A 22999-nucleotide genomic window follows, 5' to 3' on the forward strand; every position below is an offset into this window, starting at 1 on the left:
ATTTTTGTATAAGGTGTAAGGAAGGGATCCAGTTTCAGCTTTCTACATATGGCTAGCCAGTTTTCCCAGCACCATTTATTAAATAGGGAATCCTTTCCCCATTGCTTGTTTTTCTCAGGTTTGTCAAAGATCAGATAGTTGTAGATATGCAGCATTATTTCTGAGGGCTCTGTTCTGTTCCATTGATCTATATCTCTGTTTTGGTACCAGTACCATGCTGTTTTGGTTACTGTAGCCTTGTAGTATAGTTTGAAGTCAGGTAGTGTGATGCCTCCAGCTTTGTTCTTTTGGCTTAGGATTGACTTGGCGATGCGGGCTCTTTTTTGGTTCCATATGAACTTTAAAGTAGTTTTCCCCAATTCTGTGAAGAAAGTCATTTGTAGCTTGATGGGGATGGCATTGAATCTGTAAATTACCTTGGGCAGTATGGCCATTTTCACGATATTGATTCTTCCTACCCATGAGCATGGAATGTTCTTCCATTTGTTTGTATCCTCTTTTATTTCCTTGAGCAGTGGTTTGTAGTTCTCCTTGAAGAGGTCCTTCACATCCCTTGTAAGTTGGATTCCTAGGTATTTTATTCTCTTTGAAGCAATTGTGAATGGGAGTTCACTCATGATTTGGCTTTCTGTTTGTCTGTTATTGGTGTATAAGAATGCTGTGATTTTTGTACATTGATTTTGTATCCTGAGACTTTGCTGAAGTTGCTTATCAGCTTAAGGAGATTTGGGGCTGAGACAATGGGGTTTTCTAGATATACAATCATGTCGTCTGCAAACAGGGACAATTTGACTTCCTCTTTTCCTAATTGAATACCCTTTATTTCCTTCTCCTGCCTAATTGCCCTGGCCAGAACTTCCAACACTATGTTGAATAGGAGTGGTGAGAGAGGGCATTCCTGTCTTGTGCCAGTTTTCAAAAGGGAATTCTTCCAGTTTTTGCCCATTCAGTATGATATTGGCTGTGGGTTTGTCATAGATAGCTCTTATTATTTTGAAATACGTCCCATCAATACCTAATTTATTGAGAGTTTGTAGCATGAAGGGTTGTTGAATTTTGTCAAAGGCTTTTTCTGCATCTATTGAGATAATCATGTGGTTTTTGTCTTTGGCTCTGTTTATATGCTGGATTACATTTATTGATTTGTGTATATTGAACCAGCCTTGCATCCCAGGGATGAAGCCCACTTGATCATGGTGGATAAGCTTTTTGATGTGCTGCTGGATTCGTTTTGCCAGTATTTTATTGAGGATTTTTGCATCAATGTTCATCAAGGATATTGGTCTAAAATTCTCTTTTTTGGTTCTGTCTCTGCCCGGCTTTGGTATCAGAATGATGCTGGCCTCATAAAATGAGTTAGGGAGGATTCCCTCTTTTTCTATTGATTGGAATAGTTTCAGGAGGAATGGTACCAGTTCCTCCTTGTACCTCTGATAGAATTCGCCTGTGAATCCATCTGGTCCTGGACTCTTTTTGGTTGGTAAACTATTGATTATTGCCACAATTTCAGCTCCTGTTATTGGTCTATTCAGAGATTCAACTTCTTCCTGGTTTAGTCTTGGGAGAGTGTATGTGTCGAGGAATTTATGCATTTCTTCTAGATTTTCTAGTTTATTTGCATAGAGGTGTTTGTAGTATTCTCTGATGGTAGTTTGTATTTCTGTGGGATCGGCGGTGATATCCCCTTTATCATTTTTTATTGTGTCTATTTGATTCTTCTCTCTTTTTTTCTTTATTAGTCTTGCTAGCGGTCTATCAATTTTGTTGATCCTTTCAAAAAACCAGCTCCTGGATTCATTAATTTTTTGAAGGGTTTTTTGTGTCTCTATTTCCTTCAGTTCTGCTCTGATTTTAGTTATTTCTTGCCTTCTGCTAGCTTTTGAATGTGTTTGCTCTTGCTTTTTTAGTTCTTTTAATTGTGATGTTAGGGTGTCAATTTTGGATCTTTCCTGCTTTCTCTTGTGGGCATTTAGTGCTATAAATTTCCCTCTACACACTGCTTTGAATGAGTCCCAGAGATTCTGGTATGTTGTGTCTTTGTTCTTGTTGGTTTCAAAGAACATCTTTATTTCTGCCTTCATTTCGTTATGTATCCAGTAGTCATTCAGGAGCAGGTTGTTCAGTTTCCATGTAGTTGAGTGGTTTTGAGTGAGATTCTTAATCCTGAGTTCTAGTTTGATTGCACTGTGGTCTGAGAGATAGTTTGTTATAATTTCTGTTCTTTTACATTTGCTGAGGAGAGCTTTACTTCCAAGTATGTGGTCAATATTGGAATAGGTGTGGTGTGGTGCTGAAAAAAATGTATATTCTGTTGATTTGGGGTGGAGAGTTCTGTAGATGTCTATTAGGTCCACTTGGTGCAGAGCTGAGTTCAATTCCTGGGTATCCTTGTTGACTTTTTGTCTCGTTGATCTGTCTAATGTTGACAGTGGGGTGTTAAAGTCTCCCATTATTAATGTGTGGGAGTCTAAGTCTCTTTGTAGGTCACTCAGGACTTGCTTTATGAATCTGGGTGCTCCTGTATTGGGTGCATATATATTTAGGATAGTTAGCTCTTCTTGTTGAATTGATCCCTTTACCATTATGTAGTGGCCTTCTTTGTCTCTTTTGATCTTTGTTGGTTTACAGTCTGTTTTATCAGAGACTAGGATTGCAACCCCTGCCTTTTTTTGTTTTCCATTTGCTTGGTAGATCTTCCTCCATGCTTTTATTTTGAGCCTATGTGTGTCTCTGCACGTGAGATGCGTTTCCTGAATACAGCACACTGATGGGTCTTGACTCTTTATCCAATTTGCCAGTCTGTGTCTTTTAATTGGAGCATTTAGTCCATTTACATTTAAGATTAATATTGTTATGTGTGAATTTGATCCTGTCATTATGATGTTAGCTGGTGATTTTGCTCGTTAGTTGATGCAGTTTCTTCCTAGTCTCGATGGTCTTTACATTTTGGCATGATTTTGCAGCGGCTGGTACCAGTTGTTCCTTTCCATGTTTAGTGCTTCCTTCAGGAGCTCTTTTAGGGCAGGCCTGATGGTGACAAAATCTCTCAGCATTTGCTTGTCTGTAAAGTATTTTATTTCTCCCTCACTTATGAAGCTTAGTTTGGCTGGATATGAATTTCTGGGTTGAAAATTCTTTTCTTTAAGAATGTTGAATTTTGGCCCCCACTCTCTTCTGGCTTGTAGAGTTTCTGCCGAGAGATCCACTGTCAGTCTGATGGGCTTCCCTTTGTGGGTAACCCGACCTTTCTCTCTGGCTGCCCTTAACATTTTTTCCTTCATTTCAACTTTGGTGAATCTGACAATTATGTGTCTTGGAGTTGCTCTTCTCGAGGAGTATCTTTGTGGCATTCTCTGTATTTCCTGAATCTGAACGTTGGCCTGCCTTGCTAGATTGGGGAAGTTCTCCTGGATAATATCCTGCAGAGTGTTTTCCAACTTGGTTCCATTCTCCCCATCACTTTCAGGTACACCAATCAGACGTAGATTTGGTCTTTTCACATAGTCCCATATTTCTTGGAGGCTTTGCTCATTTCTTTTTATTCTTTTTTCTCTAAACTTCCCTTCTCGCTTCATTTCATTCATTTCATCTTCCATCACTGATACCCTTTCTTCCAGTTGATCGCATCGGCTCCTGAGGCTTCTGCATTCTTCACGTAGTTCTCGAGCCTTGGTTTTCAGCTCCATCAGCTCCTTTAAGCACTTCTCTGTATTGGTTACTCTAGTTATACATTCTTCTAAATTTTTTTCAAAGTTTTCAACTTGTTTGCCTTTGGTTTGAATGTCCTCCCGTAGCTCAGAGTAATTTGATCATCTGAAGCCTTCTTCTCTCAGCTCGTCAAAGTCATTCTCCGTCCAGCTTTGTTCCGTTGCTGGTGAGGAACTGCATTCCTTTGGAGGAGGAGAGGCGCTCTGAGTTTTAGAGTTTCCAGTTTTTCTGTTCTGTTTCTTCCCCATCTTTGTGGTTTTATCTACTTTTGGTCTTTGATGATGGTGATGTACAGATGGGTTTTTGGTGTGGATGTCCTTTCTGTTTGTTAGTTTTCCTTCTAACAGACAGGACCCTCAGCTGCAGGTCTGTTGGAAAACCCTGCCGTGTGAGGTGACAGTGTGCCCCTGCTGGGGGGTGCCTCCCAGTTAGGCTGCTCGGGGGTCAGGGGTCAGGGACCCACTTGAGGAGGCAGTCTGCCCGTTCTCAGATCTCCAGCTGCATGCTGGGAGAACCACTGCTCTCTTCAAACTGTCAGACAGGGACATTTAAGTCTGCAGAGGTTACTGCTGTCTTTTTTTTTGTCTGTGCCCTGCCCCCAGAGGTGGAGCCTAGGGAGGCAGGCAGGCAGGCCTCCGTGAGCTGTGGTGGGCTCCACCCAGTTAGAGCTTCCGGGCTGCTTTGTTTACCTAAGCAAGCCTGGGCAATGGCGGGCGCCTCTCCCCCAGCCTTGCTGCCGCCTTGCAGTTTGATCTCAGACTGCTGTGCTAGCAATCAGCGAGACTCCGTGGGCGTAGGACCCTCCGAGCCAGGTGCGGGATATAATCTCGTGGTGCGCCGTTTTTTAAGCTGGTCCCCAAAAGCGCAATATTTGGGTGGGAGTGACCCGATTTTCCAGGCGCGTGCGTCACCCTTTCTTTGACTCAGAAGGGAACTCCCTGACCCCTTGCGCTTCCCAAGTGAGGCAATGCCTCGCCCCACTTCGGCTCGTGCAAGGTGCACGCACCCAGTGACCTGCGCCCACTATCTGGCACTCCCTAGTGAGATGAACCCGGTACCTCAGATGGAAATGCAGAAATCACCCATCTTCTGCGTCGCTCACGCTGGGAGCTGTAGACAGGAGCTGTTCCTATTCGGCCATCTTGGCTCCTCCCCTCTGGACTCCTTTAATAAATTTTATCTGTGGTTTTCAAAGCATTTATAGACATTCCCTATTTAACCTTCATTTTCATGATGCAAACAGAATGATGTTATGTATCTTTAGCTATTTTAACCTAAAAAATTGAGACACCAAAAGATCAAGTAATTATTTAAATGTTAATGTAACATCAATTCCATGTACTTGATATCCTCATGATTCTAGAAAAATTTTGAGCCTGGCTATGAAAATTAGTGAAGTAACTAAAAGTCAGTTAGAATGTTCAGACTTTAAGGTTAGAAGTAAGAAAAGTTTTATATATGAGGACAAACAGAAGAAATTCTCTGGAATTAAATACAAAGCTGCAATCAGAACAGAAACTTTTCATAAGTCAGGCTTGTAAGTATTGGCCAATATAATTTGCAGTGATGTATACATGTCAGTCATCTTCAAAGAGATGTTTTTATTAACCTCACAGCATATGTGCTGTAGTCCTTCTTCCAATAAGCAATAGAAGTGAAATATACAAGTAAGACTATTGGCAAAGATAGGTAACCTTTTTAACTATTATAAATATTGGTGGTTTTCTTTTACTCAGTTGTTTCTCTGCAGCATATTGTGTACCTGTTTGTTTTTGCCTGGTTTGTCATCAACTCTTCAACCAAGGTCTGCTTCTTGATTACTTTACTTAAATTTCTGATCAATTTAGGATAGATAAACGGGGCACCACCTATCTTGTAGGTAAAATTGTATTTTCAAGGTCACAAAGCAGTAAACATATGTGAGAGACTGATGCATTTTATTGTTAAGTATTTAGTTTTATACATGCTATAGTTAACTATAATTACCTATGAAAGACATCTCAGAGATGTAAAAACTGGAAACTCACCCTGCATCTCCTAGGAAGCTCTTGGGAAGTTTTTAATGAGAACAGTATGAAGAATTCGATGGCACAATGAAGACAACAGAAGGCTAAGATGAAGCTTGTGATCCTGAGAAAGTGATGGGGAAGCTAGACCCCGGAGATGTACCAAGAAGAAAGGAATGGCTTATTGACTCACTATTAATCATGTCTCTCTCACTGCTCAGTTTGGCCTTAGTTTGCAGGCAGCCATCAATACCCAAGGGCCTCTCATCCATTTATAAATCTGCTTGCCTGGGTCCAGGGAGGTACAACAAATACCCACCCATAGTGTTGAACACAAAGTGATCTGTGGATAAGATAAGAAGGGTGTAAGAGTTAGAATACTCAAATCCCCCAAATGCTGAATGATAGCAAACTCTCCCATACTTTGATACTTCCGTGGTCTTTTTCACTTTTCTTTTCTTCTCTTCCCCTCTTCCCAAAGCCAGATAACGTTGGATTGTCAAGGAAGTAGTTTGGGAAGGGTAGTGGTCATAGATTAGTGGGAAAAAGGGTCAAGGCATTATTTGCATGTTTTTCCCAAATTAAACTTTTAATGTACAACTTCTAATGCTTTCCAAACAGCTGTGGTGGATATAAAACTGTTACCTTGCACCAGTGGTTCCCAAATTTTTGCTGTACATTTTAAAACACCACCTGAGTATCTTAAAAAATATTTATGCCTAGCTCCCTCCCCAGACATTCTGACTTAATTGCCATTAGCTGTTATCTGCGCACTGGGATTTTCAAAAGCTCCCTAGGTGATCCTAATGTGCGGCAAAGTTTTGGAACCACTACTTTATTCTCTGAAATTTTGGTATAAATTTTATTCTGGCTTTGTAGGAATCAAAGATCCCCGTAGAGATTTTGTCACTATATTTCAGTTTGCTAGTGTACGAACTAATACAATGTTTACTTAGTTGTTATCTTTATATGGGCCCAATGTGACTTCTAAATAGTTATTTCCAATTAGCTAAGAGTTTACTACCTATTTTTAATAGTGAGAAATTAGAACAAATTATTGGCACCCCCAACTTCTGATATTGCACAAATAATCTCAGAAGGATGGCAATTGTTCACTCTTTAAATTCTTCAGAGAAGTTACTCAAACAATACTGGTAATAAATTGAAAGAATTAAAAATTGTAAAATTGTTATAATTACTATTTCCTGGCTTCTGGGTTGGAGACAGAAGTTAGTTAGCACTTGCTGTATCCCTGGCATTATACTAAAAATCATATTTAAATTAGCTTTAATTTCTACAAAGTTTTGTGTACGTTTATTTCAATTTGCCAAGATGAAAGTGATATGATAGTCCGATCTCTCTCATGAATATTTGAACTTAAAATGTCAGGGAGAAGGAAATTCTAAAGCTTAGAATGGATATCTAATAATGAAACTTTAGGCATCAGGCAGAACAATATCTTTAGAAGTGACTTTACATTCTATGTCAATGACATTATCTGTGCTTTCATTTTTCCTATCCTTATTTTGTCTGCAGCCAATTCTGATCCATCTTTTCTTAGTTTCAAATTTGAAATTATCCCATGTCTTAGTGGCAACATGTCAACCTGGAATATATGGAGATAAAAACCTAAACAAAGCAAGACTCCTTGGAACACTACTTAGCCATTGCGAAAGCATTTTAAGTTCTGTATAGATAGCAATCATTTTTTTTCAAATGAGGCAGGAACACAACTAAATGAAATGTCTTCTTGAAAAAGGAAATTTGTGCCTTTATGCACATTTCTGGCTTAGCAGGTAACATGACCTAGAATGGAGAACTGGCATCTCAGATTTTCTCTATCCCGGTTAAACATCACCAGTCACATGGTCACTCAAGTCTGAAGTCTTGAAGTGATTTGACAATTTTACCTTAGCCCATTTTAATTGGTCACTAAGTCCTATTAGGGCTAGGTTTGAAAACCCTTGATTTTATCCTATTTTACTCTTCCCATCTCTCTGCCTTAATTCTTGCCCTAATCTCTTATTTGAATTAAAACAATTGCTTCCTAACTGTTTCACCTAGAAAACAGACATTTACCCCAAATATGATATGCACAGTAGCCTAGGTTCATGTGAGCTGTGAGACCTGAAAGTCATATAATATATTCAGGAGCAAAAATTCTGACCAAATAAGAGGAAGAGAAGTTTACGCAAGTTTTTACATTTTTTTTTGAAAAAACTTTTTATTATGAAGTATAATCCACATATATAAAAGTGTATGCAACAAATTTGCAGCTCAACGAATTACCCTCCCCCCAGTCCCCCCCCCCCCCCCCCCCCCGCCACAAACTCATGTAGCCACCAGCCCAAGGAAAGAATATGGGTGGAGAGTTGCCATACTCCAGAAACTCCCCTTCTGGTTCCTCTCAATCAATCCTGGTAATAAATTCAAAGAATTTATTTTTCCCTCCCCAGACATAGCCTGTTATCCTGACTTCCACAACAGTTTAGTTGTGCCTGTTTATGAACGATATGTAAATGGAATCATACAGTATGCTACATCTAGAGCCTTTTACTCAACATATTGTGCGTGTTTCACCATTCTTCCCTTGTCGTGCCATCATGTTCAGTGTGGGTATGAACCGGGCTAAGAGTTGCCTTTTCTCAGGCCTGAGAGCATCTCACTCATATGTAATTCCCTGTTCTTTTATTATTCTCTCTCCCATCAGATTCCATGTTGACAGTGAAATTCACAGAAAAAGAGGCTCTTTTTCCTTCCCCTAGGGTTCCAGCAGGGCAGGAGGCAGCCTCATGGAAGGTGCTGAGGAGGGAAGGGTTCTGTGACCTACTTCCCCATGCAGAGCTTCTACCTTCTGAAAGCTTTCACAGATAGGACTCATTACCTGAGCCCTCATTAACTGACTTCTAGGTGCCCTGAAAAGGCAATCACTTGTTGCATTTACTATCATTTTATGTTCATTTAAAAACAAGGTAAAATACTTTTTCCTCACTATAAGATGGCAATATAAAAATAACTTTCATGTCCTTCTAGATAGAAAGAAATTTTCTAGGACATTTAGGGCATTGTATAGTAGGTTCTCTTATGCATGGTACATTTATTCCTAAAATCAAATAATATTCTGATGAGATATGTAATAGAGGTGTATAGAGATAATAGAGAAATGCAAAACCTTCTGCTATATTTGATACTTTTTTTCTTTTTTTTTTTTTTGAGGCGGAGTCTCCCTTTCGCCCAGGCTGGAGTGCAGTGGCGCCATCTTGGCTCACTGCAAGCTCCGCCTCCCAGGTTCACGCCATTCTCTTGCCTCGGCCTCCCAAGTAGCTGGGACTACAGGCACCCGCTACCATGCCAGGGTAATTTTTTTGTATTTTTAGTAGAGACGGGGTTTCACCATGTTAGCTAGGATGGTCTCGATCTCCTGACCTCGTGATCCGCCGGCCTCGGCCTCCCAAAGTGCTATGATTACAGGCGTGAGCCACCACGCCCGGCCTATATTTGATATTTTAATTACTATTAAGATGATTTAAGAAAATGCACATAGATTCCTTCTAGTTACGTGCATTTTCTTTTTAAAGTCTTCTTTTATTATAATTTATAATATAAAATTGTATGTTTGCAACTTCTGTTGCTTACATTTCCTATACCTAGCTGCTCCATGTTTCTGTATCTTTTATCCTGCTGTTCCCTTTGCCTGCAGTGCCTTTCCAAGCTTCCCCTTTTCAAGGCCATGTTCAAGTAACGTCTTCCCAGGAAGGCATTCCTAACTCTAGTTTGGGAAGATGACACTCCTTTATGCTCTCATAACACCCTGTCTTGGTCTATCCTATCATTTAATTGTAGTACATTGAAATCCTTTATATTTTCTGTTTCTCTCATGAAACTTAAGCTCTTCAAAATCAGTTACTTTTTGTATTATTTATATATCCCAGCACAATTCCAATCAGAGAGCAGACACTTGATAATTGCTGAAGTGATCTAGTGCAGAGGTTCTCCCAGTGTGACTCCAGACCAACATTATCACTGTCATCTGGGAACTTGTTTGAAATGCAAATTCTCCAATTCCACTCCAGACTTATTGAATCAGAAACTTTGGGCCCCAGCAATTTGTGGATTAATAAACCTTCCGGGTGATTCTGATATTCAGTAAAGTTTGGGAACTATTGATCTCAGATGGTTTGCTTGACTTTTGGGTGATGGGCAGGGTCTAAATTCCTTTTAATATGCCTTCTAATGATAAAATCCACGATCATATGAGAATTCCTGCAACTGCCACTTCCAAAATAACCTCATTTATTCTTCCTATATTTAAGTTTACATTAAGTATAGGAGGAGAATCACGTAAAAATTGTTTCGTTTTCTTGATTTTGATTAGTTCAGTGATCCAACAAAGTTATTAGGAAGCAGAACATTTATTGGGCATCTTTACTGTAAATACAGATTAGATGTTAAATGAGTATTTCAGAGCCAGAGGCAAGGGTCTCCAGTGCCCCTTCTTATCATCTATACCCCATGTTCCTCTAGATAGTTGCAACTTTCAGACTATTTGAAATAGAAACAGTACAACTTTAAAGTCAAGAGACTTAGGCTGAGACAGCTACTTTCTAATTCCCCTGTAAAAACTTGACACCGCACCAGATTTCCAATAATTTTCTTTATGCTGATTCCTTGAAAAAGCAACTCTCCTGTGAATGTTAATGTGGTTACTTGTCTGTCTTATGGTTGTTTTCCCGTGTATTGAAAAAAATCCAATTTAGTGCCAACCATTAATCATATCTTAGGCTATTTGTACCTGAACATGAAAGGTGTACATCTTAAGAAAATCCTTCATGATTACAGTGAAACACAGACAAAAAGCCATGGTGTTAATATGATCAAGGACTTTTTGACTATAAATTTTGAGATCACAGTTATTATATACGACCCTTCAGGAAGCTACATGGTCTCTGAGCACTCTAGCTAATGAACAATTCTATGGTGATATTATGCTGTGTGTGTTTAATAGCATCTAACTTCTTGTTACTTTGGCATATTATTAAAGGTTCCCAGAGACATGCCAACAGTGAAAATGCCACTTTATCATTCTGTATTTTTTCCTCCCTCTACCATTAAAATAAATTATAAATATACCTATAGCTTTTATGGTTATGATACTAACTCATCTTTTAAACAATTCTTCTGTTGTAATTTATAATAGCAAATTGTATGTTTACAAACTCTGTTGCCTACCTTTGCTGCTAAGAGGAATTCAGATAATAAACTTTATAAATACAGCAGTCTCCTATTATCTTTAGGGGAGATGTTCCAAGACTCCCAGTGGATGTCTGAAATTGAAGATAATACTGAACCCAATTGCCCTCAGTCAGAACAGGATTCTGTTCACGTTTTCCGCTCACAAATTTAATGACTTTTTCATTGTAAATAAGCACTTATGCACTGTGGGCATTTTGCAGTTTGAAGTGCAACAACAAAACTAGCACAGATTTTATTTTTCCTTTTCACAATTTCATGGATAGAAGGTTTGTTCTTATTGTACATCTTAGCAACCTTGGCATACGATTTTTCTTTTCTTTCCTTATTAAGTTGAGAACTTTCAGTTGTCACTTAAAGGAAACACCTTATGGCTTCTCTTTGGCGTAGCCAAAATGCCAGCATCATTATTCTTACACTTTGGGGCCATTTTTGAGTAAAATAAGGGTTACTTGAATGGCAGCTTTGCAACATGGTGTCGATCTGATAACCACAAAGGCTACTAAAGGGCAAAGAGCATCTACAGCATGGTTCCGCTGGACAAAAGCATGCATGAAGCGGGACAGAGTGAAGTTTTATCATGCTACTCAGAACAGTATGCAATTTAAAACTTATGAATTATTTCTGGAATTTTCTATTTAATATTTTCATACTGTGGTTGACTGCAAGACCACTGTATAAGCAATTTTAGTATGTATTATTTCTGTGGTTATATATGAAAATAAAGCATGCTGTCTTTTATATTCAAAGGAGTCGTTTGTTTAGTTTAACTTAGCTAAATTTGCAAAACGGTTTCTATATGTAGGTACTATGAGGACACCGGAAATACTAAGACAGTAAAACCTAGTTCTTGTAAATAGCCATTTTTCTCCCTGTGTTTTTCCTTGATCCTTCTCTGTGCATATCTACATCCCAATCTCCTCTTAATAGGAAGACAGTTATATTGGATTGGGGCCCACCCTGATGTCTTTATTTTAAGTTACCTTTTTTAAAGACCATATCTCCAAATACAGTTATATTCTTATGTACTGAGAGTCATAACTTCAACGTGAACTTTTGAGCGGACATAATTCAGTTATAACATTCATAGTTCTATCATGTCTAAAATCTTCTATTCTGATACACCAAACACTCACTGCCAACTTCTATCTCTTCAGTTCTATCACGAAACATCATGAAGCTCTCCAATGTTGAACTGCTTGTTCTCCAGAGCCATCAATTCTTCATGGATTTATATATTCTGTACCCACCTGACCTCCATAATGACTTTAACCACTAAAATGACAAAAGCTGTAACATTAAGTTCCAAAGTCTTTTCCAACTACCTACCCTATACATTATTCACTGAGTCACAAATTGGCTTGAAGAAATCATCCAAATATAAAAGTTAGTGCTGCTGTCAATTCACAGCCTTAGTTGTAAATATCCAAATTCATTCTGTCTCAGTAGACAACTTTGCCTTTTTACATTATTTTTCCAAGAGATGGGGTCTTGCACTGTTGCCAAGGGTTGGTCTCAAACTCCTGTGCTCAAATGATCCTCTCACCTCAGCCTCTTGAATTGCTGGGATTCCAGGCATGTGCCAATGTGCCTGTCTATCTATGCCTCTCTTTAAAATAGAAAATGGGTTGTTGAGTTCCTTAACTTCCTTTCTTTATATGCATATTTCCTTATGTTGCAGAACATTTATTTCTGTAAATAAAATTTATTCATTTATATTTACTCTTATCTCTTACCTCTAAATGCAAAAGAAGACTGTACACTTTACTTTAAAATTTTTTTATTCCCTTCCTATTCTTTCTTTAGCCTTTTGTTTGTCAATTAATTACTCATTTAGCTTTTGTTTTCCTACTAATTATTTTTTTATCAGTATAGAAAGATACCTGACTAGTATAGTCATGTATTGCTTAATGAAAGAGATCTGTTCTGGGAAAGGTATTGTTAGGTAATTTTGTCATTGTGTAAACATCATAGAATATACTTTCAAAAATCTAGATACTATAGCCTACTATACACCTAGGCTATATGGTATAACCTCTTGCTTGTAGGCTACAAACCTGTATAGCATGTTACTATATTGAATACTATAGGCAACTGTAACACAATGGTAAGTATTTGTGTATCTCAACATATCTAAACATAGAAAAGGTACAGTGGGAATATGAAATAAAAGATAAAAAATGGTACACCTACATAGAGCACTTACCATTACAGGTAGTTGGAAAGGCAATGAGCAGGTCAGGAGAGGGCTTTCCCCGCACCCACTAGAAATGTCAGGTGCTGGTTTGGCAATTATCACATTGCCTCTCTAACAAGAGTAATTGGCAGCCAAGGAAAGATAATCTCCTGATGGTCTACACTTGTTAACATTAAAAATGCTAATTGAAAGCAGGCCTTAGGGAGAAGCAACTTCCTGGGCATGTCTGTTAAGAGACAAAAATGGTGAAGTATGATCTTCCCGGTCACACTCCACCGGAAAAGTGAAGAAAGCCTCAGATAGGCATGCATGTAAAACTCCCTGAACACACTGTGCTGTGCGTGCTCAATTTCCAAAGGTAAGGAGGGCACTACGCTATGCAGAAAGCCCATCCTAAGGGAAGAATCATGGGAAAGAAGGGAGATATAAAGTGCTAGGATCAAGGTTAAAGGTGCTTTTTCTCTGCCCATTTTTTCTCTTGGAACTTCAGACGCCCACTTGGATCTCCTCGCAGGGTGCTTTCCTTTCTCTCCTGTTTAAAGCTTTTTAAATAAACTTCCACTTCTTCTCTGAAACTTGCCTCAGACTCCTTTTCTTCTTTATGCCCCTCAGTCAAATTCTTTTTTTTTTTTTTTTTGAGACGGAGGCTTGCTCTGTTTCCCAGGCTAGAGTGCAGTGGTGTGATCTCGGCTCACTGCAACCTCCACCTCCCGGGTTCAAGTGATTCTCCTGCCTCAGCCTCCCAAGTAGCTGGGATTACAGGTGCCTGCCACTGGGCCTGGCTAATTTTCGTATTGTTAGTAGAGACGGGAGTTCACCATGTTGTCCAGGCTGGTCTCGAACTCCTGACCTCGTGATCCACTCACCTTGGCCTCCCAAAGTGCTGGGATTACAGGCGTGAGCCACCGTGCTGGCCGAATTTGTTCTTTTGAGGAGGCAAGGATGGAAGTTGCTGTGGACCTGGAAGAATATACCGCTGGTAACTTGGGGTAACTCCTAACTCTGCCACCACTAACATTTCTCTACCACGATGATGCTTCTGCTCATTATTCTCATCAAATGGGAATTTTGTAAGAGTTTCGGTGAGAAATTAGGCAGCCTTTACAGTCCTGATTTGGCTCCTTCTGACTTCTCTTTGTTTCCTAATTTTAAATAGTTTTTAAAAGATGCTAATTTTTCTTCAGTTAATAATGTAAAAAATACTACATTGACTTGGTTAAAATTTTGAGACCCTCAGTTCTTTATGGATGGACCAAATGTCTGGTATCATTACTTAGCAAAATGTTTTGAACTTGATAGAGCTTATGCTGAGAAATAAAATTTATATTTTTAAATTTTATCTTTTGATATTTTTCCACAACCTTTTTGAAGGGCCTTTGTATAATCTTATATAATGTATATATGTATTATACATGTGTATAATGTTTTTTGCCATTTCTGCTGTTGAAGAAATGTTTAGGAGGCATTGTATGTCTAAAATGCTCCCCCAGATAGAATCAACTGGTCATTTTATATTTCTCTGTAATTTGTTTATGCTGTAAATAACTGAATCATATTTTAAAAGTTATATCTATCAACCTCATTTTAGCTTCAAGTGAGAATTTGTATGAAAAATAACACAATACAATATTGTATGGGAAACAATAGCAGTAAGATGTGGCAAAGGTAGCAGAAGATTGGCAATTTGGATAAGCAGCAGTTTTTCTATTCTCCAACACATAACATTATGAAAATAAGCATGACTAAGCAAACATATGGGAAGGACTGTGAATATTAGGTTATTTATCATAAAAGTCAATTTGTATGATTGCTTTTCTTTAATAAAATGTTCAGTAACATAATAAAATATGCATAAATACAAAATGAATGCTCCATTTCAAAGAATGTCTATAGGACTTATGGGAATAATGTAACAGATAGACATAATTAATGTGATAGCTGCTGAATAACTTAAACTTGGATATAGCAGATAATGGTAGGGAAAAGGCTTTAGCCCAGTCATGGTTTATGTTTCAAATGGTGTTTGGAGAAATGAATATTTCACAGTGGAGAGTGAAAAACAGACTCTGACCATGATTAAATAGGTAGAAACGTGAATAAATCCAACCAGCTATCTTCTTCATAAAAACATTTCCTTTAATACTATAAAGAAAGAATGAAGTATTTTAAGTTTAGTTATTCTTTATTAACTACATCCTTAAGTATGGCATATTTTTTCTGCTTTTTAAAAGTATTCTCTTTAATGTGCTATGACATCTGTAATTTTTCATTTCATTAAAATTCATTTGTCTTACCTCATATAATTAGAAAATACAAACATATTTTATATTTAAATGTAATTTGTGGTTTTTAAGGAGAAATCCAAGATATAAACTGGACAATTTCATTATTGCTCATAAGATCCATAAGATCCCAGTAAAATGGAAGATCATAGATAAAGCAGGGAGCAGAACAGTTAAAGGATTTTCTTGAAGTCAAATAGGATCAGAGTCACAAGCTGATGGAAAGGCATCATTCAGGAGTTTCAATAACAACTAAGCTTCACAAGCTGAATGGTTTTGCATTGGTGGCATGAGCACATTTTAATCATTTGGATTAAACTTGGTAGCTTCTTTAGTGATAGATTAAACTTGTGGCATGGTGGCAACCTCTGATGTCTCCTCTTATTTACTATCCTAGGAGTTGGAGAATTTTGTGAGGAAATTGTGTTTGGAGCTTGGCTACTCTTTTCTGGGCTACTTTCTGTTTAAACTTGCCTATGGTAAATGCGGTTCTAAAAGTCTGAACTTCTGGATTACTGAGGAATCCTCCTTATTATGAGCAAAGAACTAAACTCTGTAAGGAGTGAAAGCTTAACAAAAATCATAAAACCAGTTCGAATAAATTCAGCCTCTGCTCTATCTCTTAGAGATGCATGTGTCTTATTTTTCATTCTGCTTTCCCCAGTCTTTATTTTAACCCTAAAAGAAGTTTTTACTTTGGTTTAAGAAGTCAGAAGGAGGTTATAGGGCAGGAACTGGTAAGAAAGATGGCCTGTGTTCTATAACTTTATAGATCCCAGTCCTTTAAAATCCTCATACTTAACATAAACAATGAATCATTCTTTAGGACAGCAACTTCTCTTGTAAAGTTTTATAAGAAGGAAACTTGGCATAATTTTAAGTAGATGGGCTGGACATTATATTATGTGTATTGTGCTAATGGTTTCCAGTATTTAATACCCTTCATAAAACCCCTGAGAGGTTGGTAATGATAATGACCTTATAGCACAGTTGGAGCAGCTGAATCTAAATGGGATATATAAACTTGCCTAAGATTTCTTAGCTCTTAAGTGGCAGAATTGGGATCAAATCTAAGTTTGTTTGCTTTCAAAAATCACACCTACTTTTAGACTTCCTGAATCTTGATATCTATGTTCTTTCTCAGATTCTGGAGATTTTTACTCATTATTATTATTTTTAAATAAGCTGTCTTGTCCTTTTTCTTTCTCTTCTCCTTCTGAAATTCCCATAATGTGTACATTGGTCCACATGATAGTGTCCCACATGTCCCTTAAGCTATCATCTTTACCCCCCTTTTTTTCTGTTTTTGAGAATCTGACTGATTAATTTTCAATAGCTTATCTTTGAGGTCATTGATTATTTCTTCTCCTTGATTTAGACTGCTTTTGAACCCCCTCTTTTGGATCTAATTCTTCTATTTGGAACATATTTTCCTGTTTCTTCATTTTTCTTGACTTTCTGTGTTGGTGTCTATGAATTAGACAAGATATCTGCTGTTCCCAGTCTTCACAAACTGGACTTGTACAGTGGAAGACCCTGATCAGTCAACCTGGCCAGAGATCCTGGGCCTTTCAAAACTTTATGCTAGTCCAAACCACCATCTTTGTTATTTGCAGCCCCCATGTGTTCGGTATCCCAAGCCCCATTAGTTCTCAAATACAGGCAAGTTAGAAGCCATATCCTTGGGTATCAGCCAGAAAAGTTGGGGCAGTGAATACGTGGTCAAAATCCTTCACTCCTCAGAAAAAAAACTAAGAAATTCCCTCCTGACCATATGGCCCTGTACCAGGAGTGGGGATTTTGGTGAGAGTATGTCCAAGTTTTTCCTAATGTGGGCAGTTTTGCACTCACTCAAGGTACAGGAGACTCTCAGACAGTTGCTACGTTTCTCATAATGAGAATTAATCTCTGTCGCCATTGGGTCAGTGTGTCCATGGAGGGAAGGAGAGTCCAGAGCCTTCTATTCTACCATCTTGCTAATATTATTCTCTGACCTGTTTTTATTTGTTATTTTATTTTATTTTACTTCTGAGACAGGGTCTTACTCTGTCAGCCAAACTGGAGTGCAGTGCAGTGATGTGATCATGTAGTCTCAACCTCCTGGGCTCAAGTGATTCTCCCACCTCAGCCTCCTGAGTAGCTGGGACTACAGTCGTGCACCACCTCATCCAGTTAATTTAAAAAACTTTTTTGTAGAGACAGGGTCTCACTATGTTGCCAGGCTGGTCTTGAACTCCTGGCCTCAAGTGATTCTTCTGCCTTAGCCTCCCAAAGTGCTGGGATTATAGGCATGAGCCGCTGCACCTGGCTTACACCTGTTTTTAATTGCTATGCTGTACTGCATATTAGCCTTCACTAAGGTGATTTACACTTTAAATCATTTGAACAGCAGCTCAGATTTACCACTGGATTAAGCAAAGCAAGTGACTCCTTGATTTTCAGTGTTCTAGTCTGGAAAATGTGCATAATGGAATCTAACACATAGGGTTATTTTTAGGGTTAAAGTTGTTAATATATATGAAATATCTATTAATAGTTAAGTCATATCCTAGCTATTAATAGATATACTATTAACAAAGTTCATGCTTAAGAAATGTTAGTTCTCATCTTTCTTTGTCATTTACCTGTCTAATCTATAATGCATATGGGCTGAAATTTTGTGCAATTCAAAGGAGATAAACCAGTAACTGTCATGACTAGTCTTACCCACCCCATTTAAAAAGATAAAACATATTTTATTGAGGATTTTTTATAAAGAAATTCTCAGCATGTCTGAAGACAATCATGAACAAAGTGTTGTGGATTCATGGAGAAAAAAATGAGCTTTTATCCTTAGAACCAGGAGGCAGAGAAAGAAATTTGGGAAAGTCTCATGGAGGGGATGGCACTTTCATTTAAGCTTTACAGAAAAAATTCAGGAAAAAAAAAGTGGAGAAGGAAGTAACTGCATTTTTTTTTTTTGACATAGAAACTGCATTAGCAAAGGCAAACAATACACTGCAGGATTGGTGGATCAGAGGGAGAAACAGCTATGCCTGGGAGTGGTTTCAACATAAGAGGCAGGGAGGAATGTAACAGGAGATGGTAATCTCATGGTGGGAGAGAACCTGATCTCCGAGCATCTTGAGTGCGTTGAAAATTACTGTTCCTTGTTTTATTTAAATAATGCTGCATAACCACTACAGGTTTTTTCATCTTTATTGCTTTTGAGTAGCGAAACAACTGTTGTGAATTATTTTGGCATTGATCTCACCAATTATAAAGAAATCATTGTTTCATTAAATGTAGCAATGCCTAAATTTATGATCTAATACCAATGGTCTGAAAGACAATGCATGTTGAATGATAATCAATTGGATTAAAAAAAAACCCTGGCTGCATAAGGCCTTGTTGGGGTCACTTGCTTTTTCGTGAAACCAAGAGATTTAATACTGTTATTTGTGTTGATTCCACTGTCTTTTAAAGTTTGGGCATATCAACTTTTTAGGAACAGCATCAAGGAGAACTCTTAGAAGATATTTGGTAAAGTTCCCTATTTCATAACACTTGAAAACTGTTTTGTTAGAGCAATTTATCAAAAACCCCTAAAAATACTTGCTGACATTGAGAAATCATTTGCTTCAAGTGTCGCAATTCATAAAACTATACGTGAATCCACTGCTTTAAAATATTTATTAACTCTATGAAATGCTGGTATACCTTCTAAAGCTTTCTCTTCCTGAGTTAAATGAGAACCATGGGATTCTGTGGTTTATAAGGTCACATATTTGAACTGAAATCTTAGAGGGAGAAAATAAAACATAGATGTTCAGAAAGGATACTTTTGTTTGTCTTTGGCAAATACTGCATTATGTAACTAATTAAAATAGTTCATAGATGTTGCATTTCAATAAAAGCAAATGTACACACTTTATGTATGTTTATGTGTATGCCTTTAAAATGAGAATTACCTTGACTTTCAGGTGTAACTTTTTTCTTTCATTGCTAAAATAAAGGCAAACTGAAGTCTGTTCTCTGTTCTGCAAGCATTCGTAGCTTGGGATATTTAAAGGGTGTTCTTGGGGTCCAGCTTCTTTTGCTGAAGAAATTTGAAATCAGACAAGAGTGTCAATTCAAGTGCCCAGTTTCCAGCTGGCTTCCTTTTAGCCAATGAATTTTCTAGGCCATACAATAATCCATTTTATAAAGCTTTGCATTTATGCAGAATTTTTTCTTTTAATCAAGTTGATGTTGGTAAATTCATTTTGTGGGAGTGGGTACTCCTTTATGCTCTATTTTCTTCCTGTTTATTGTTCTGGTACTAACAGAACAGTTCAGTGTTTATTAAATGTCTGATGAAGTGCATTGGAGTTATTATAAACTTATGTTCCTTTCATAAGCACATAATTTATTTTTACAAGTTATGGTCTTTATAGTTTGGCTCTCACTTTATAATATGCACCCATTTTTAGTATATATATGTGTGTGTATGTACACATATATATGTATATATGTGTGTATGTACACATATATATGTATATATGTGTGTATATGTACATATATGTATAACACTTTTACCCAGCCCTTCTCCATACCTAGTCAAACTCTTCCCATTATAAATTAAACTATTTTATCTTTATTACATTGAAAAGATGAAAAAATGATTAAAGAAGAAAGATGGTCAAGCCATGAACATATAATATTAACACATATTATCTGACATTCCCTTAGTTGGCCCTTCTTTGTAAAACAAATCCTGGCCTAGAAAAGGTACTTAAAATTTATTTAAATAAAGAGTGCAGAAAAATATTTGGAAATATGCACACCAAATTCTTATTATAGTGATTATGTCTGAGGAGTGGAAGTGGAGGCAGACAATGGGAAAATTCTTTCTCTTTTTCCAATATTCATAACCTACTTTTGGAATGAAAAAAGGCATTAAAATGTGTTATGAGCCAATATTTTCATAAATATAAATTCATAAGTATAAAAAAAGAAGAATTATGTATACTGAAAACTTTAAAACATTAATGAAAGAAACTGGAGCAGACACAAATAAATGTAAAGATATCATGTGTTCATGTATTAGAATAATTAATATTATTAAAATGTCCATGCCATCCAAAGTGACCTATAGGTTCAATGCAATCTTTATCAAAATTTCAATGTCTTTTTTTTATAGAAATAGAAAAAAATACTAAAATTTACATGGCAGCGTGAAAGAGCTCAAATAGTCAAGGCAATCGTGCAAAAAGAACAAAGCTGGTGGCATCACACTACCCAATTTCAAACTACAAAGTGATGGTAATTAAAATAGCAGGATACTGGTGTATAAATCAACTCATCAACAAATGGAACAGAATAGAGAGCCTAGGAATGAACCCAGAGATGTATGATCAGCTGATTTTCAACAAAGGTGTGAAGAATACACAATAGGAAAGGATAGTCTATTCAACAAGTGCTGTTGGGAAAACTGGATGTTCACATGCAGAAGAATGAAATTAAATGTTTATCTCATACCATACACAAAAATCAGGTCAAATATGGATTAAAGATCTAAACATAAGACTTAAAACTGTAAAACTCCTAGAAGAATACATCGCAGAAAAAACTACAAGACATTGGTCTGGGTAATGATTTTTTAGATTTGCCTCCAAGAGCTCAGGCAACAAAACTATAAATAGACAAATGGAATTACATCCAACTAAAAAGCTTCTGCAAAACAAAGGAAAGAACAGAGTGAAGAGACAACCTATAGATTGGGAAAAAATACTTGCAAGCAATACATCTGATAAGGGGTTGATATCCAAAATATATAAGTAATTCAACTCTACAGAAAGAAAATAAATAATCTGATTAAAAGTTAAGTTAGGGATCCAAACAATCATTTCTCAAAAGAAGACATACAAATGGCCAATAGGTATATTAAAAAAAATGCTCAACATCACTAATCAACAGGGAAATTCAATTCAAAGCCATAATGAAATATTACTTTCCATTTATCCAAATGGCTATTTTCAAAAAGATGAAAGATAGCAAGTGCTGGCAAGGATGTGGGGAAAAGAGAATGCTTGTATACTCTTAGTGGGAATGTAAATTAGTACAGCCATTATGGAAAGCTCTATGGAGGTTCCTCAAAAAACTGAAAATAGGATTACCATATTATTCACAACTGTACTTCTAAGTTAAAGATTTGAAGTCAGTATGTGGAGGAGATATCTGAGCTCCCATGTTCGTTGCAGCACTATTCACAACAGCTAAGTTCTGGAATCAACCTAGGCAGCCATCACAGATGAATGGATGAAGAAAATGTGGTATATATACACAATAGGATACTATCCAGCCTTAATGAAAGAAGGAGTTTTGTTAGTTGCAACGACATGGATAAACCTGGAGAATATCATGCTAAATGAAATAAGCCAGACACAAAAAGATAAATATTGCATGATCTCACTTATACCTGAAATCTAAATAAATCAATTTTAAAGAAGCAGAGAGTACAACAGTGGTAACTAGAGGCTGGAGAGGAAGGTAACAGGGGAGATGATGGTACAGGGATACAAAGACTCAAATAGGAGAAATAAATTTGATTATTTTAAGATACATTGCACAGTGGTAAATACAGTAGATTATAATGTACATTATGAAATTTGTAAGTGAGTGAATTTTGAATGTTCTCACCACAAAAAAGAATAAGTTAATTAACTGGATTAAATCTTTCTAATTATATGCATAAATTGTAACATCACATTATACCCCATAGAGATATAAAACTATAATTTGTCCATTTATAATTTAAAAAATAAAAATTTGAATAAAATAACTAATGGCTAAATAGAAAATATAGTCTACAGAAATTTTCTTTAAGGCCAGATTTGTTGATCTAATTTTTTGCAATAAGAGAATCTTAACAAAGAAAACACTTAGGAAGCTCCCAATAATCTGTATTCCAGATGCATTAATATTCTATGCATCTCTATAATGTTTTAAGTTTGCTGTTTGACTTTGAGCATGTAACAAACTCTCTGAGCCTTAAAAATGATGAAATTTGAGTGAGATTATTTCTAAGATCTCTTCGAATAATATTATTTCTAGATCTTTTTCTAAGATTTCTAAGCTGATTATTTCTTCAGCTCTAATATTTTATGACCACAAAATTAGTGCATTAGAAACTGATTAAAAATTTAAAAGCAATTAAAAGCATGAATTGTGGATAGGCCAGCAAGTACAACCACACTGGGTTGAGGTAGTCAGAATTCACACAGAATGAGCTGTTTGAATAAAAAAATTATAACATTAATTATTAAAATATATTAAAGTATTGCAACTGTGTTGAATATTTACTATATGCCAGGAAATATTATACATTTATTATCCCATTTAATCCTCATATCTATTGTATAAAGTAGGGATAATTATTATCCTCTTTAACAGATGAGAAAATTGTTGTAGAGAGAAATTTATCTTCTCAGTAAGTGTACACAGCTAGTAAGTGGTGGGTCAGACTTTGAACTCAGGTGATCAGATTCCAGAACACACACTCTTAATTACTACTTTATTCCCTCATAGTGATTAGT

The 22999-nt window shown here is 36.9% G+C and overlaps 1 long non-coding RNA gene across 1 annotated transcript in view; it reads left to right on the forward strand.

The window, feature by feature from the left end:
• Positions 1 to 22999, forward strand: part of LOC107974828 (uncharacterized) — a 182032-nt gene that overhangs the window by 32110 nt on the left and 126923 nt on the right. The window lies entirely within an intron of this gene.

This window comes from Pan troglodytes, chromosome 4, assembly GCF_028858775.2.
Source record: "Pan troglodytes isolate AG18354 chromosome 4, NHGRI_mPanTro3-v2.0_pri, whole genome shotgun sequence".
Taxonomy (NCBI): domain Eukaryota; kingdom Metazoa; phylum Chordata; class Mammalia; order Primates; family Hominidae; genus Pan; species Pan troglodytes.